Genomic DNA, 17,570 nt, shown 5'->3' with positions numbered 1-17,570 from the left:
CCTTATTTTTTTGCCATTTCCTTCAAAGCAGCCTGAACGTCTTCCTTCATCACCATAGGTTCTTGCTCATATGTTGTTTCATTAAATTCTCCTGTGTCTGCCAATTCCGTTTGATACAGTGACTACATATGTTCTTTCCATCTTCTTTTAATACTTTCTGGATCATTTAATATTCTGCCTAAAGCATCCTTGATTACAGCAACTTGAGGTTTGAATTTTGGAAGACTAAAAGTCACACACGAGTTTACAAATCTTTGTCCCATGAGGCAGCTGATGGATTTGAACTGCTTACTTTTGGGGTAGCAGAAAAAATTTCTTACCCGCTAGGCTACCAAGAGAGTGTCCTCTTCCTCTCTCCTCCTTCCCTTCACCTCCGTCATATATTTCCCCCCATAATATGTATTCTTTACTATATGTTTATCATAGTATTGCAATATTGTTGTTGTTATTAGTTGGTATTGTATAAACTTGGTATCATAGGGCCATCATATAAAACAGAAAAAAACTCTTGTCAGTCTTAAGCTAATCTGATTATCATCACTGGCATACTTGAGTCCACTGCTGCTTTTTAACTTAGCAGAATCATTTCCCAGCATATTCTGTTGTGATCCATGGGATTGCATTGGCTAACTTTTTGGAATTTGAGTTCTGGTTTTCTGGTGGGTAAAGAAAGTATGCTGTCAATTCTAAAGCAGATGATTTGAAACCATCAGCTCCTCCTCAAAAGATGAGCAATCTCCTCCTATGCCATTTATATCTTCAGAAAATTTCAATTAGTTATGAGTTGCTTCTGACTCAGCAGGAATCGTGGGGATTTTAATTTTTGGAATTAGATTAGCAGGTCCCTTAACTAGTCTGTTTTAGGCTGGATGTCCTGATGAAGTCTGTCAGCCATGGATGACACCACTGGGATTTGAAATACCAGAGGCATAGCTTCCAGTAACATGTTGTTGTGTTTATTGCAGTCGAGATGAGCACGACTCATAGCAACCCTATCAACAAAAGACCTGAAGCCTTTCTATAAGTACGTCGTTTCTCAAAGCTCATAGAGTTTCCAGAGGCATGTTATTTAGGAAGTGGATGTCACTCCTACTTCCAAGTATCATTGTTGTTGTTATGTGCTGTCAAGTAGCTTACGACTCATAGCGACCCTATGTACAACAGCCCTAAACTCTGCTCTATTCTGTGCCAATCACACTGTCTCGGACACACCCACCCCGATTACCCCAGTCACTGAATCAATCCACCTCATAGAGGGTCTTCCCCTCCTGTGCTGTCCCTCCACCCTCCCAAGCATGATGTCCCTCTCCAAGGACCTGTCTCTCCTTACAACATGTCCAAAGTATGTCAGACAAAGCCCCAGAATCCTTGCCTCCAAGGAGCAGCCTGCTTTAACCCTCTCCAGGATGAATCTGTTTGTTTTCTTGGCAGTCCATGGTATGTTCAATACTCTGCTCCAGCACCGTAGCTCAAAGGCATCAATTCTCCTTCTATTCTCCTAAGTCATTGCCCAACTCTCTGTTGCATAACAAGTGATTGCAAAGACCATGGCCTCTATCAGACACACCTTAGTCTCCAGAGAGACACCATTGCTCTTCAGTACTTTAGAAAGGTTCCTAACAGCAGACTTTCCCATCTCAATATGTTTTTTTAATTCCTGGCTGCTGTTACCAAGAGTGTTGACTGTGGAGCCAAGCAAACGAAAGTTGTTAATAATCTCAGTCTCTTCACCATCCATCCTAATGCTGCCAGTTGGTCCAGTGGTGAGAATCTTTGTCTTCTAGACATTGAACTTCAATCCATATTGGAGGCTGCAGTCCTTGACCTTCTGCAGCAAGCGCTTCTGGTCCTCCTCAGTTTCAGCAAGCACGGTTGTGTCATCTGCATAACACAGATTGTTAATATATCTTCCACCAATCCTGACGCCACACTTCTCCTCATAGAGCCCAGCCTCTCAGATAATCTATTCTGCATGCAGGTTGAAAAGGTATGGAGATAGGACACATCCCTGGTGTACACCCTTCCCAATTTTGAACCATGCAGTGTTTCCCTGCTCTGTTCTGACGACTGCCTCCTGGTCCAAGCATAGGTTTCTCATTAGCACAATCAAGTGTTCTGGGATTCCCATTCATCTCAGAGTCAGTCACAATTTGTTATGATCCACACAGTCAAACGCAATACACAAATCACCATAGTATATATGAGACGTTTCCAGGCAAGTGTCAGTTCAATAAAAATTCAAAGAGAGGCTCAAAATCCACACACCATTCAGAAAACCTCTGCTAGTGCACAAATCACAATACTCTTTATTAGATCCATTGAAGCTTTCGTATATAAATAGATCTTCCAAGATCATATGTGAAGTCCAGAGATTTCTCATCCAGACTACAGCCTAGATACAAAGGCTGAATTTTAGAATTTCTTTCCATAGTTCTTAACATTCAGAGATAAATTCGTTGAAACTACACAAAGTTAACATACCTAAACACAAAATTCTGTAGCCCTTCCTCTATTTTCCATCTCTTTTAAGGGCAATACCATCATTTCAGTTATGTAAGCCAAAATCTCAGATGTCATCTTGGCTCATCTCTTTGTCTCACATCTCATATCTAAGAAGCCATTGACGTTCTCATCATTTTCACTGGTCCTAACTAATGCTACTCTTAGAGTTCATCCTCTATATAAAACCAAAATTATCTTTTTTGACTTAAGTTTGGCTGTTACCATAGAGTTGGTGCTTTGGCTTCAGTCTTCTTCTTCTGGCTAAAATATTGGGTCAATTGGGAGAGACTAGAGGGAATGATGTCTGAGCTACAGGATTAGTACAGTGTATAGCAATTTTGTTGTTGAGTACCATCAAGTCAGAACTGAGCTATAGCATATTTTCAGAGGCAACAAATCACAAGGGAGGAAAATGCTTATCTCTCTCCCATGGAGCAGCTGGTGGATTCCAACCACATGCCTTCGAGATTGCAGCATAGTTTCTTATCACTAGGGCACCAGAGCTCCCCAAAGTAATTGAATTGTTATTTTTGTTGTTATGTGCCATCTAGTTGCCTGTGACTCATAGCAACCCTATGTACATTAGCTCTGAACTCTGCCCTCTCCTGAGTTAATTGTGTTGTCCCCAACAGACCTGATCTCCTTTTTCCAGTCATTGAGTCAATCCATCTAATCCTAGGGCATCCCTTCCTGCTCTGTTCCTCTACCTTGCCAAGCATGATGTCCTTCTCCAACGACTGGTCTCTCCTGACCATGTGCCCAAAGTATGTGAGGTAGAGCTTCAAAATCTTTGCCTCCAAGGAGCAGCCTGGTTGCACCCTCTCCATTACTGACTTGCTTGTTCTCCTGGCAGTCTACAATATGTTCAACACTCTTCTCCAGCATCACAACTCAAAGTCATCAATGTTTCTTCTATTATCCTTAGTTTTTGTTCAGCTCTCTGATGCACAGCAAGTTATTGCAAAGACCATGGCCTGGTGCACCTTGGTCTCCAGACTGACATCATTACTCCCTGACAGCAGACTTTCCCAATGCAATTGGTCTTTTAATTTCCTGAGTGATGGTGCCAAGAGTGTGAATTGTGGAACCAAACAAGCTGAAGCTCTTAACAATCTCAGTCTCTTCTACACCTATCGTGAAGCTGCCAATTGGTCCTGTGGTGAGAATCTTTGTTTTTTTAAATGTTGAGCTTCAATCTTTATTGAAGATCACAGTCCTTGACCTACTTAAGCAAACACTTCATAGCCTCTTCAGTTTTAACAAGCAAGGTTGTGTCATCCACATAATGCAGATTGCTGAGACTTCCTCCAACCCTGATGCCACATTCTTCCTTTTTAGAGGCCCTTAAAAGAGCTCTTTTTAGTGTACAGCAAGCATGTTGTTGTTGTGTACCATAGAGTTGTAACAGACCCATAGCTGACACCCTGATGGGTTTTTAGAGGCAGTTAATTGGGGGGGGGGGAGAGATTGCCCATCTTTTTCCTATAGAACGGCTGGTGGCCTCGAACCATGTGCCTTCAGGATTGCAGCGCAGCTTCTTGCCACTAGGCCACCATAGCTCCTACAGCAAGAATAGAGGCTCTTAAAAGAATCATTGTACACACAGAATGTACTTTAACAATTCTCAGTGCTGTTAGTATTGTGAAATAATTCCTTCATAAGATAAGGATCACTGGCTTCTTTGCTCTTCTCCATTTCTCTCATCATGATGTTCTTTCCCTCCAATTTCCTTACATTTTTCAATAAGCAGTGTTTTGAATTTAAAAAAAATCATTGTGTGTTTTGCTTGAAATAGTCACAATGCGGGCTTGTTGGAGCACAAGAACTCAATCGGATATCAAGCTTGCTGAAAGGAAACGTGAGGGGTCAGGAATAAAGGTGAAAGTAAGATATTTTATTAGTAAAGATATGTTCATAAGAGAAGAATGAGTCATTCGCTAAAAAAGGGGACATGGAAAGGACATTGTGACACAAGAGTGACAGATAAATATAGCTGCCTCACTTCTTTCTTTGGACATATTTTAGAACTTTAATCTGGGCTAATCGGATGATATCCAGGATGTTCAAACTTTGATAGGCTTTGCATTTTGATATGTTTCTGACCTTGAGTCTGGGCCAATAAGTTGATATGATGAGTGGTTCTCGTCCATTATTCTTGACATCACTCATACACCTAAAACACTCATAAGGGCACTTCCAGGGGCAGCTTCCAGTGTGTAAGCACTGAGGCATCTAGGTCCAATGGCATTAATTCCCTGGCTCTGATTGGGTAGGACCCAGTCTTAGTCAATTCATTTGATCTCCGATTGTATTGGCTCACCTGTATCCTCAGACCTTCCTTATCTCATTGGCATCTGCTTTAACATGATAGCCAAGCCTCCTTCCATACCTGACTTAATCTATTACCCTGACCCCAACAAGTTCAAGCTGGATTTAGAAAAGGCCATAGAAGGGACATCGGTGCTGACGTCAGATGGATCCTTGTTGAAAGCAATACCAGAAGAATGTCTTATTGTACTTTATTGACTATGCAAAAGCATTTGACTCTGTGGATCATAGCAAACTGTGGCTAACATTGAGAAGAATGGGAATCCCAGAACATTTAATTGTGCTCATGCAAAATCCTATATCTAGAACAAGAAGCTGTTGTGTGAGCAGAGCTACATGGTTCAAAATTAAGAAAGGCAAGCATACATTTATGCAGTCTGTATATTGAGCAAACTATTAGAGAAACTGGACTCTATGAAGAAGAATGTAGTATCAGGATCAGAGGAAGACTCATTAATAACCTTCGGTATATAGATGACTAAGGTGTATGTCTCCAGAGTACTAAAAAGCAACGATGTCAGTCTAGACACTAAGGTGTACCTAATCCAGGCCATGGTCTTCGTAATTACTTGCTATGTATAAGAGAGCTGGACAATGACTAACGATGACAGAAGATGCCTTCAAACTGTGGTGCTGGAGAAGAGGGTTGAACATACCATTGACTGAAAGAAAAAATAAAAAAGGGAAAAAACCAAACAGGTCTGATTGGAGAGAGTGAAACCTCCTTAGAGGCTAGGATTTTGAAGTTCTGTCTCACATACTTTGGGCATGTGGCCGGGAGGGACCAATCCTTGTAGAAGGACATCATGCTTGGAAGGATGGCGGGACAGCACAGGAGAGAAAGACCCCGATGAGATGGATTGATAAAGTGACTGGGGCAATGGGAATTGATGTGTTGGAATTAGTGAGACTGGCTCAGGGCAGAGCAGACAGACTTCAGAGCTGCTGTGTACAGCGTCACTATGGATCGTAGGTGACTTGATGGCACATAACAACAACAACAACGCACAGATGATAACCTTATGTACTGAAATAATGATAATTGATGAGGACTTGAGACACTTGCTGCAGGAGATCAAACACTGCAGTTGTCAATATGGATTGCTTCTCAATGCAAGAAAACAAAAATTCTCACCAATGGAATGATAGGCAACATCATTACAGATGGAGAAAAGATTGAAACTGTCAACATCCTCATCTTACTTGGATCCATAATCAATACACTTGGTATCAGTAGTCAGGAGATTTTAAGATATATTGCACTGAAAAGTCTGCAGAGATATGTCCAAGTTACTGAGGAACAAAGATGTTAGTTTAAGGACTAAGTTTTGCCTGATTCACACCATGATCTTTTTAGTCACTTGCTATGCATCTGATGGCTGGACAATGAGTAAGGATTACAGAAGAAGACTTGATGGTTTTGAACTATAATATTGTAGAAGAGTCTGACAGAATATCCTGTGGACTGCCAAAAGAACAAACAGATATGTCTTGGAGAAAGTGTAGCCAGAATGATAGTTGGAGGCAAGGATGGTGCAGCTTTGTCTCACATCCTTTGGACATGTTGTTAGGAGAGGCTATTCTTTGGAAAAGCACATGATGCTTGGAAAGATGAGAGGATGACAAAGGAGAGGAAGACCCTCACCTAGGTGGGTTGGCACAGTGACTTCACCAATGGACTTGAAACTGGTACAGGATATAGGACAGGGCTCAGACCTGTTGTTCATATAAGGGTCACTGTAAGTCATACCCAATGGCACCTAAAAACAATATTCAGCAAGATATAGGATACTTGGCTATTAAAAATCTGAGCTATTTCAGTAATATACATGAGATAGTTTCAAAATAGTGACAAAAATTGAACTATGAAAAGTACTAATACTATTAATCAAATTAAAACCATGAAAATAAAATTTGAAATACATATGTCAAGTTGTTATGTTCAGAAATAAGTTAGAAACCACTAAGTATTTCTACATTTATCTCTATTTTTTATGAGATGGTAATGTTTTTTCTTATAGGATGTTGTATAACCAATGAAAGTGTTTCATAGAGTGTGAGACAGTTGGAGGACTCTTCTGATGGAAAACAAAATCTGATTGAAGTTCTTAGATTTTTTTCTAACAATAAAGGAATTCTCTTACTTCCTTTACTATAATTGATCATTTTTATAAAACAGCCTAAATATTAATGCTTCAGATAAATGTCTCCAGCCCTAAAATCTAGAAATACCAGTTTCCTGCTGCAGCCTGTCCCAGATATGTCCAAGAGTCTTCAAGCTGAACCTGTGAAAGTATAGATACATGGCCAGCCCTCAGGCCAGCAAAGAGAGAGCAAAGTCTGAGCCCTGGAGGTTATTACTTTCTATGCCTCTTTCTGTTTGAACTTAGATAAGTTACACTCTTGCTGCCTCATCTGTAAGATCAGGAGATCTAAATTGGCAAGTCTGTTTTAGGGATTACAATACTAGTCAAGTGGCTCCAAGGAGAACAAATTGGCTCCACAAATTCTCATTTGAATCATAATTTTGAAAGTAATTTTAAAATATCTGGGAAATGTGGAATCATGATAAGAAAGACAGAATAAAACTTAATATAAAACTAATTCAATGTCAAAATGTAATAATCCCAAAAAGAAAAACATTCATTATCTCTAGCCACCTTAGGGAACTCTGGTGGCCTAGTGGGTAAGTAGTTGCACTGCCAACCACAAGGCAGGCTGTTCTAGCTCACCAGCTGTTCTGTGGGAGAAAGACGGGCAATCTCTTCCCCTTTGATTTAGAGGCTTTGAAAATCAGCTGAAAGATCAGTTAATATCTAGTCTGACTTGATATAATGAGTTTTTTTAGTTTTCTTCCCATTTTGACATAAAAATGATTTCTTTTCATCTTTGATAGTCTGTGTTCATTTTTCAACTTTCACATTAATATGAAACAAACAAAAATACTATTGCTTAGTTCAAGAACACCTTAGTTTTTAAACTGAATCTTTGCTCTTTTGCACATTAAAGAAGGCCCTGACTGGAAATTTGCTCAGTGCAATGCATCTTTCTCTCTTTTTTAATTTTTTTATATTTTATTATTTTCGTGTGAGTGTACCGTCAAATCAGATCTGACTGGTACAGGAGGAGATTGTCCCTCCTTCCCCGGCAGAGCATCTGGTGGATTTGAACCATGTGCCTCTGGGATTGTAGTTGCAGCTTCTTACCACTAGGCCACCAGAGCTCCCCTTCTTTTTTAATTTTTATTTTATATCGATTTGCTTACAAAGTTTGTATACATTATATTTTGCACCATTTATTCTTTATTCACACTGCAATATATTTTATAAAATTAATCACCATTGGACTTTGCCAATTATTATCTTTTCAGGTCCCTGCCAGATCTTTTCCATTTCCTTCACCGCCTCCCTCCACCCACCAAATTATGCAACCCTGTGGTTTTGTCCCTACCCATCCTCACCCCTCTGCTCCCACTCCTTTCCCCCTTGGGTCCCCATACATGGTTTACTGGTTATCCTTCTATTTTTACAATAATAGTCATATGCAACACCAAAATGAGATTTTATTTTTTTTTACTTGTCTGTCCCAAACATCTAATCAGAGTTCAAAGTCTGGTCCACACAGCAATAAAAATATACAAAACTCAAATTATAAAAACTTGCTACATGCAATCATGTGAATGAGAGTCACAGACATGATATATATTTTAATTTTTAATTTTGTAATTTCTATACAATCAAATCAACTGCCATCAAGCAGGTTCCAGTTCATTGTAACCCTGTAGACAGAGTAAAACTGCCCATAAGTTTCTCAAAAGTATAAACTTAAAAAGGGGCAGATTTGCCACATTTTACTCCCAAGGATCAACTCATGAGTTTGAACAACGAACCTTTTGTTTAGCACATAAGCACTTTGACCACTGTGCCTACAAAACTCTTTAATTTTCATATAATTGTACTCACTAATTTATGGCTGTTGAGTTGCTTCTGACGTTATAATTTTCAATGATGTTCCCAAGAATGTAAATCTTAATGAGAAGAATCTTCCCAACCTTCTCCCACAGGGCTACTCTTCTGGAGAACTTGGTCTTTTGATTAGCAAGACAACTTACTAGAGACTACACCACCAGAGTCCTTAATTCTCATATAATTAGTATTAAATCTTATTTTTGAGTCCACGTTTCTAAGGGATCTAATCCCGGTCACATTTTAAGAACTATTCTGACTAGTGGTAGCTTGTAAACTGTTATTAATCCATGACAAAATAAATAGGAATTGAGACATTTTTGTCACATATGAGAGAGTAACTATTGTCTGTTGCATTTAACAAGAAACCATTTGGGTTTATATTTTGTACATATTTTATTGTCTTGCAGTTGTTTTCTTTTTCTAGTAATTTCTTTTTATTGTATTTTACAAAAATAAGGATTTGCAACCACTTGGCAAAGGAGAGAGAACGAGTCTTTCACCATAAATAATTTAGGAAGCACAGATCTAAACATAGACTGAGGATTATAGACTGTGTAGCATGTGTGCCTCTGCTCTTGTCCATGAATGCACTGAAATGACAGAAAAAAACCTGCCTTGAAAACAAATGCAACCCTGGCAATGCTAACAATGACAAAGAGTCTTATCAATGTACTAGAATTTTTTATGAATTCTCTGGAAAAAGAGCACAGATGGAATGAAAAAAATAGAAAGATGGATATCTCTAAAAGAGAAAATTCAAGTCATACAAGGCTGGTGCAGAGATGGAAGTAGTTCTTTATCTAAAAGCCTGGAGAGAATTTCTTATGCAAAATGAACAAAAGCAGAAAAAATGTAGGAGGCTTGCATGAACATCCTGACACTTGGTGGAGATTCGTTCCTTCCCCTCTCAAGAGATATTTGTCTTCAGGCTGAAGTCTGAAAACAGCTATTATAATAAAACCCAGTTAGCTTGAGGCCAACTTCTAGGCAGTATGGGACCTGAGAGAGAAGTAAGGGAAGTTGGCCTGTAATTTAGATCTCCACATAGCTCCAGGGAACTCTGGTGGCTACTGAGGAAGGAATTGCACTGTCAACCCAAAGACTGGCAGTTGGAATCCACCAGCTGCTCAGATGGAGAAATCTCCTTGCACAAGATTTACAGCTTTGGACAACCTTCTAGACGGTCAGCTCTGAATTGGTTCTGACCTGAGATGGGAAACAAACTTAGCTGGAGTTCTAACATCACGGTGGTTAAATGCTCAGCTGTTATCTGAAAGGTTGCCAATTTGAACTCATTCAGTGATTCGGAAAAAAGATTTCAGCCTAGAAGACCTGCTAAGGTGTGCCTGGTATAGGCCATAGTCTTTGCAATTACTTGCTATGTGACAATGACTAGGGGTCGCAGCCAGAACCAACATGACGGTATATAACAAGGAGATCTGTCCACTTGTTGATGAAGCCTAAAAATTATACCTTTTACTATGGATTATACCTCATAATAAAATAAATAAAACTCTCTCCAAATTGGGCCAATAAACGACACCATAAAAATTGGAGGGGGCGGGAAGAATGGAACAGATGAGGAAGGAGGTCAGGAAAGAAAGAGAACTCCAGTTTCCTGCACTCGGCCTCAATTCTTTCAAAAGAGAATTTTAAAACAGGCAGCTCTCACAGTGGGTGCTAGAATCAAAGAAAGGAAAAGCCCACACACCCATCAGACGAGTTAATGCACCCTCTGCCTGGCCACACTCCTTTCTCCACCTCCACATCCTGAGCTAGGATAATGGGAACCTAGAGTCCCTGACATAGAAAAATTTATGTAGTTCTCTGAAAGGGCAATCTAGCAAAATCGATTCAAGTATTAAGTGTACATATTCTTTGACCTAATTGTCTCACTTCTAGGTTGTTGTTGTTGTTGTTGTTGTTATGTGCCATGAGTCACTTGAGACTTATAGCAACTCTATGTACAACAGCCCTAAACCCTGCTCTATCCTGTGCTAATCTTACTGTCACTGACACACCTATCATCTTTACCCCTGTCATTGAATCAATAATACATTTCATCAAGGGTCTTCCTCTCTTGCACTGTCCCTCCACCCTCCCAAGCATGACATCCCTCTCCAAGGACTGGTTCCTCCTTGTAACATGTCCAAAGTATGTCAGTCAAAGACTCAGAATCCTTGCCTCCAAGAAGCAGCCTGGTTTAACCCTCTCTAGGACAAACCTGTTTGTTCTCCTAGCAGTCCATAGTATATTCAATATTCTTCTCTAGCACCACAGCTCAAAAGCATCAATTCTCCTTCTATCATCCCTAGTCATTGTCACATAGCAAGTAATTGCAAATACTAAGGCCAGGCACACCTTAGTCTCCAGACTGACATCTTTGCTCTTCACTGTTTTGGAGAGGTCTCTGCCAGCAGACTTTCCCAATGCAAATCATATTTTCATTTTCTGGCTGCTGGTGCCAAGAGTGTACCAAGAGTTAATTGTAAAGCCAAGCAGCCTGAAACTGTTAACAATCTCAATTTCTTCGTCATCTATCATGATGCTGCCAATCTGCTCAGTGGTGAGAATATTTGTTTTCTTTATTTTTGTTAAATTTTTTTAATTTTATTTTATTATTTCTGTGTGCGTGTACCGTCAAATCAGATCCGACTGGTACAGGAGGAGATTGTCCTTCCTTCCCCGGCAGAGCACCTGGTGGATTCGAACCGTACACCTCTGGGACTGTAGCCGCAGTCTCCTGCCACTAGGCCACCAGAGCTCCCTGAGAATATTTGTTTTCTTGATGTTGAGCTTCAATCCATATTGACGGCTGCAGTCCTTGACCTTCTGAAGTAAGTTCCTCAGGTCCTTCTCAGTTTCAGCAAGCAGGGTTATGTCATTTACATAATGCAGATTACTGATGAGTGTACCTCTCATCCTGATGCCACATTTCTCCTCATAGAGCCCAGCCTCCTGGATAATCTGTTCTGCATATAGATTGAAAAGGTATGGAGGTAGGACACACCCCTGGCATATACCCGTAGCAATTTTGAACCATGCAGTGTTTCCTTGCTCTGTTCTGATGACTGTTTCATGGTCTAAATATAGGCTTCACATAAGTATAATCAAATGTTCTAGGATTCCCATTCATCTCAGAGTCAGCCACAGTTTGTTGTGATCCATGGCGTCAAACACCTTTGCATAATTAATGAAACACGGATAGACATTTCTCCAGTACTTCCTACTTTCAGCAAAGATCCATCTAACATTAGCTATAATATCCCTAGTACCACAGCGTCTTCTAAACCTAGCCTGCACTTTAGGCAATTCTCTGTTGATGTGCTCTTCCAGTTGGTTTTGGATAATCTTCAGCAGAATCTTGCTTGCATGTGACATCAAATATATTGTTCGGTAATTTCCACACTGTCAGATCACCTTTCTTTGAAATGGGAATAAACAGTGGATAACACCCAGTCAGCTGGCCAGATGATTGTCCTCAAGATTTCTTGGCACATCTTTGTGAGCACATCTAGGGCAGTGTCTGTTTTTTGAAATATGTCAATTGGTATGCCATCATTCACTTTTAGGTAGCTATGAAAATCCATGTTTCATAGTTATATGTTCAAAGATGTTTATTACAGTAATATTTGTGATAATAAAAAAAATCAAAGGAGGAGTGGCATAGTGGTAAAAAGATGTGCTACCTTAAAGACAGTTCAAATCCACCAACTGCTCCTCAGGAGAAAATGGGCAGTCTCCTCCTGTGTAATTAACTGCCTCTGAAAACCCACTGGAGGATCACCTATGAGTTGGTTCTTGCTTGATAAATTTTTTTTAAGTTTCCATTCAACTAATTCCAACCCTCAGTGGCCCATGTGTGTCAAAGGAGAGCTGTGCTTCAAACTATTTTTATTAACTGATTTTTTTTAAATACATTACTCCTTTTTTTTTCTTTCAAGTTTCCTTTTGGTAGACTTGAACTTCCAACTTTTCCATTCACTACTTAACAAAGAAAAGGCCAAACTCATTCTATTGTGGGGGTGATTCTGACTCATACAGACCTTCCAGGACAAAGAGCTACCTTTGATATTCCAAAACTGTACATTTTATGAAAGCAGATTGCCATACGTTTCTCCTGTGCTGGTGGATTCAGAATATTGACTTTTTGGTGAACAGCTGAGAACTTCATGTCACCCGAGCTTCTTCACTTATTCCTATGAGGTGCTAAACTAGTGTAGTTGACCAAAGACAATGCAAGGTGTCTCCCATGTTGAATCAGATAATCCCCAGGAGGTCATAAGCCTATGCCCAATATTCACGTCATGGCAAGGACACTCAGTAATCCCTTTTGTTCATTTCCAAATCTTTGTTGACTTTTCCTGTCACTTTTATATTAGTAGTTCTGTGTGATTGCTGTTTAGAACAACTATTAATCTCTCTCATTCAGCAATATTGATCAACAATCCTCAACTGTTACTTGTCAACCTTCAATATGGATTGAAACTCAACATCAAGAAAACAAAGATTCTCGTCACTAGGCCGATTGGCAGAATCATGATAGGTGGTGAAGAGATGGAGATTATTAACAGCTTCCATTTGCTTGGTTCCAAAATCAACACTCTTCGTACCAGCAGCCAGGAAATTAAAAGACATATTGCATTGGGAAAGTTGGCTGTCAGAGACCTCTCCAAAGTATTGAAGAGCAATGATGTCAGTCTAGGGACTAAGGTGCACCTGATACAGGTCATAGTCTTTGTAATTACTTGCTATGTGTCAGAAAGCTGGACAATGACTAGGGATGATAGAGAATTGATGCCTTTGAGATGTGGTGCTGGAGAAGAGTATTGAATATACTGAATATACTATGGACTACTAGGAGAACAAACAGGTTTGTCCTGGAGAGAGAGAACAGTCTGTTCCTTGGAAGCAAGGATTCTGAAGCTTCATTTGGCATATTTTGGACATGTTGCAAGGCAGGACTAGTCGCTGGAGAGGAACGTCATGTTTGGGAGGGTGGAGGGACAGCGCAAGAGAGGAAAACTCTCAATGAGATGGATTGAATCAGTGACTGGGGTAATGGAGGTAGGTGTGTCAGAGACAATAAAATTGGCACACGAGAGAGCAGGGCTTAGGGCTGTTGTACATAGGGTCTCTATGAGTCACAAGTGGCTCAGTGGCACATAACAACAATACTCTATATATGCAGCTTGATACTATTCACCCATCTCTATAAAAAGGAAACCAAGTTACAGGGTTGTCTAAATTTTCAAGTCAGTTGTCTGCTGAACCTCTCAAAGGATACTTAATATGTTTTTTTTGTGGCACCATTAATCTCCTCAATCATTCTGGATATAACTCAGCAAGACCCATTTAAAGCAAATCATTTTGACATTTGTTCCCTAAACACAACAGTATAATATTTACACTTTGGAAGCTATGTTGCTGAGGCAGTTTACTGACAGTAAAATACTACTCTTTGACCTTTTCTAAGCATCTAAGGTTAACAACCACTTGTGATTCACCCAGAAAATACTCTTTAGTAGATTTCCTGTTCCTCAAGTTTCCCCAGTTGCCTAAAAGGCACAGTCAAGACCTGAAACTTTTACCACTCCCGCTCATCAACCAGTCCCGTCAAATGTTGGAAAAATGTATCAGAAGAGATGAAGGCACACACTATTGTTAGTAAGAGGTGGATGAGATTAATTTAATCATCATGATGATTGAAGATATTATTTTTAAAGAATAAATAGATCAAATGCCTTAAAAGACTATAAAAAGTTAACAAACCAAATTGTGAGAAAAGAGGAATAATATATTTATTTATTAATAAAGGTAACTTTAACTTTGATAGTCCTTTGAAATACACAGGAAGAAAACAGATTTACTAATAAAATACTTTTTTAATATGTTTGTAAATATGGACATAGACTATATCTTTCAAATGAAAAATTATACTTCATAGAACAAGACGATGTTTTAATATTTCTTTTTATATATTTAATATTTTCTATATAACATTATCTATATTTTATATGTTGTTGTTATGTGTTGTTGAGTCACCTGCGACTCATATTGCCTCTATGTTCAACAGTTCTGAAGCCTGTCCTGTCCTGAGCCAGTCTCACTGACTCCTGTACACCTACTTCCATTGCCCTAGTTACTGTATCAATCCATCTCATCTGGGGTCTTCCTCTCCTGCGCTGTCCCTCCACCCTCCTGAACATGATGCCTTTCTCCAAAGATTGCTTCCTCCCGGACACAAGCCCAAAAAAGGTGAGACGGAGCTTCAAAATTCTACCCTCCAAGGAGAAACCCAGCTTTCACAATCTCCAAGACAGACCAATTTGTTTTCTTGGTGGCCCATAATATGTTCAAAACTCCTCTTTAGCACCACAACTCAAAGGCATCAATTCTTCTGCTGTCCTTAATCATTGTCCAGCTCTCTGATGTATAACGAGTAATTACAAAGAGCATGGGCTGGATCAGACACATTCTGGTTTCTAGACTGACATCTTTGCTTTTCTTAGTCCTCTGGAGAGGTCCCTGACAGCAGATTTTCCCGATTGCTGGTGCAAGTGTTGACTGTGGAGCTGAGTAAGCTGTAACTGTTAACAATCTCATACTTTTCTCCATCCATCATGGTGCTGCCAATTGGCCCAGTAGTGAGAATCTTTGTTTTCTTGATGTTGAGCTTCAGTCCATATTGAAGTCTACTTTCCAAGTATAAAAACTATTTCTAAAACACAAAGTTTACCTCAACAACAAAAGGACAAATAATCCAAACAAAAAGTGGACAGAGGATAGGTAAAGACATTTCACCAAAGGAGACATAAAGATGACTAACAAACACATGAAGAAATGCTCGAGATCATCAGCTATTGTGTTGGGTTTTTTCTAGTTAGGTTCCATCAAGTTCACTACAACTCGTTGCGATCCTGTGAACAACATAGCTGTACCATCCTCATCATCTCCAGTATGTTCAAGCTCATTGTTATTGTCACTGCATCAATCCATCTTGTTGAGGCTCTTTCTCTCTTTACTGACTCTCCAAATTTCAAGGAACATGTCTTTTTCCAAAGAGTGGCCCTTCCTGACAACATGCCCAAAGTATGTGAGACCAAGTTTCACCATCCTTGCTTCCAAGAAGCACCCTGGTTGCATTGCCTTCAAGGCAGACTTGAAGACAGACTTCTTTGGGCAGCCCATGGGATATTTAGTACTCTTCCCCAACACCATAATTCAAATGTATCAATTCTTCTTCTGTTATCCTTATTCCTTGTCCAGCTATCAGATGTGTAGGAAGTGAGTGAAAGGCCATAACTTGAATCAGGTGTGCCTTATTTTTTAAACTGACTTCTTTGTCCTTGGGCACTTTATAAGTGTCCTTCACAGCAGATTTTCTCCAGTGCAACATGTCTTTTGGTTTCTTGACAGCTGGCTGCTGGTACCATGGGTGTTGATTGCAGGTCCAAGTAAATTTACATGATTTTCATTGCTTCAGTTTTTTCTCCTTCTGTCATGAATTTGTCCAATGGTCCAAAATGAGGATTTTTGTTTTCTTGATGTTGAGATGTAATCCATGGGTGGGGTTCCATGTAATCTTTTTTTTTAATTATTATTAAACTTTATTCATTTTAATCCATGTAATCTTTTAATCCGTGTAATCTTTGCAGTGTTTGATCATCTGTAGCAAATGTTTCGAGTCCTCTTCATTTTCAGCAAGAAAACTATAGGGGAAATGTAAATCAAAACGGCAATGAGATACCATCTCACTCTAGCAATAATAATAGCAAAGTTCAATATGATGAAATATTATGGAAGGAGTGGAGAAATTGGAACTCTCATACATTTTTACGAAAATAAGAAATGGTGTGACTTCAGTGGAAAACAGTTTGACATTGTCTTCAAATGTTGGCAATGGAAACACCATGTGATCCAACAATCCCACTACTATGTGTATATGTTAAAGAAATAAGAACTGTGACACAACAGATATATGTACCTTCATGTTCATTAAAGCTTATTCGCAATAGCAAAAAAGATGGAAACAATGCAAGTGTCTATAAATGGATGAATGAATAAATAAGGAATTGTGCTTACAAAGGCAAAGGTATGGCGAGCTCTGGTGGCCTAGTGGCAAGAGGCTGTACTGCAATCCCAGAGGTGCACGGTTCAAATTCACCAGATGCTGTGCTGGAGAAGAAGGAACAATCTCCTCCTGTACCTGTCAGATCTGATTTGACGGTACACACACACTAATAATAATAATAATAGTAGTAGTAGTAGTAGTAGTAGTAGTAATAGTAGTAGTAGTAGTAGTAGTAGTAGTAGTAGTAGTAGTAGTAGTAATAATAAAATTTTAAAAAAGGACTCAGAAAAAAAAAGGCAAAGGTACACAGCTCAAATCCACCAGCTGTTCCACAGAAGAAAGATAGGCAATATCCTTCCCTGCAATTTACTGCCTTTTAAACTCACTGAAGAGTCCTCTCTGGGTTGGTTCTTACTCAATGGTACTTAAAAACAATGAACTATGGTACATAAATAAACCATGGTATAAACCATAGAATACTACGCAGTGCAAAACTAAATAATGAATTCATGGAAAAATTGTATAGCATGGATGCACATAAAGAACATTATTCTGAGTGAAATAAGCTAGTCATTAAAAGACAACTATTGTATAATTCTATTAATATAAAAAATAAAGATTTCTGGCGAGCTCTGGTGGCCTAGTGGCAGGAAACTGCACTGCAATCCCAGAGGTGCGCGGTTCAAATCCACCAGATG

Source organism: Elephantulus edwardii, unplaced genomic scaffold (assembly GCF_000299155.1).
Source record: "Elephantulus edwardii isolate Elephantulus edwardi_28Jun2011 unplaced genomic scaffold, EleEdw1.0 scaffold00042, whole genome shotgun sequence".
Taxonomy (NCBI): domain Eukaryota; kingdom Metazoa; phylum Chordata; class Mammalia; order Macroscelidea; family Macroscelididae; genus Elephantulus; species Elephantulus edwardii.
Note: the sequence above shows the minus strand (reverse complement) of the source record.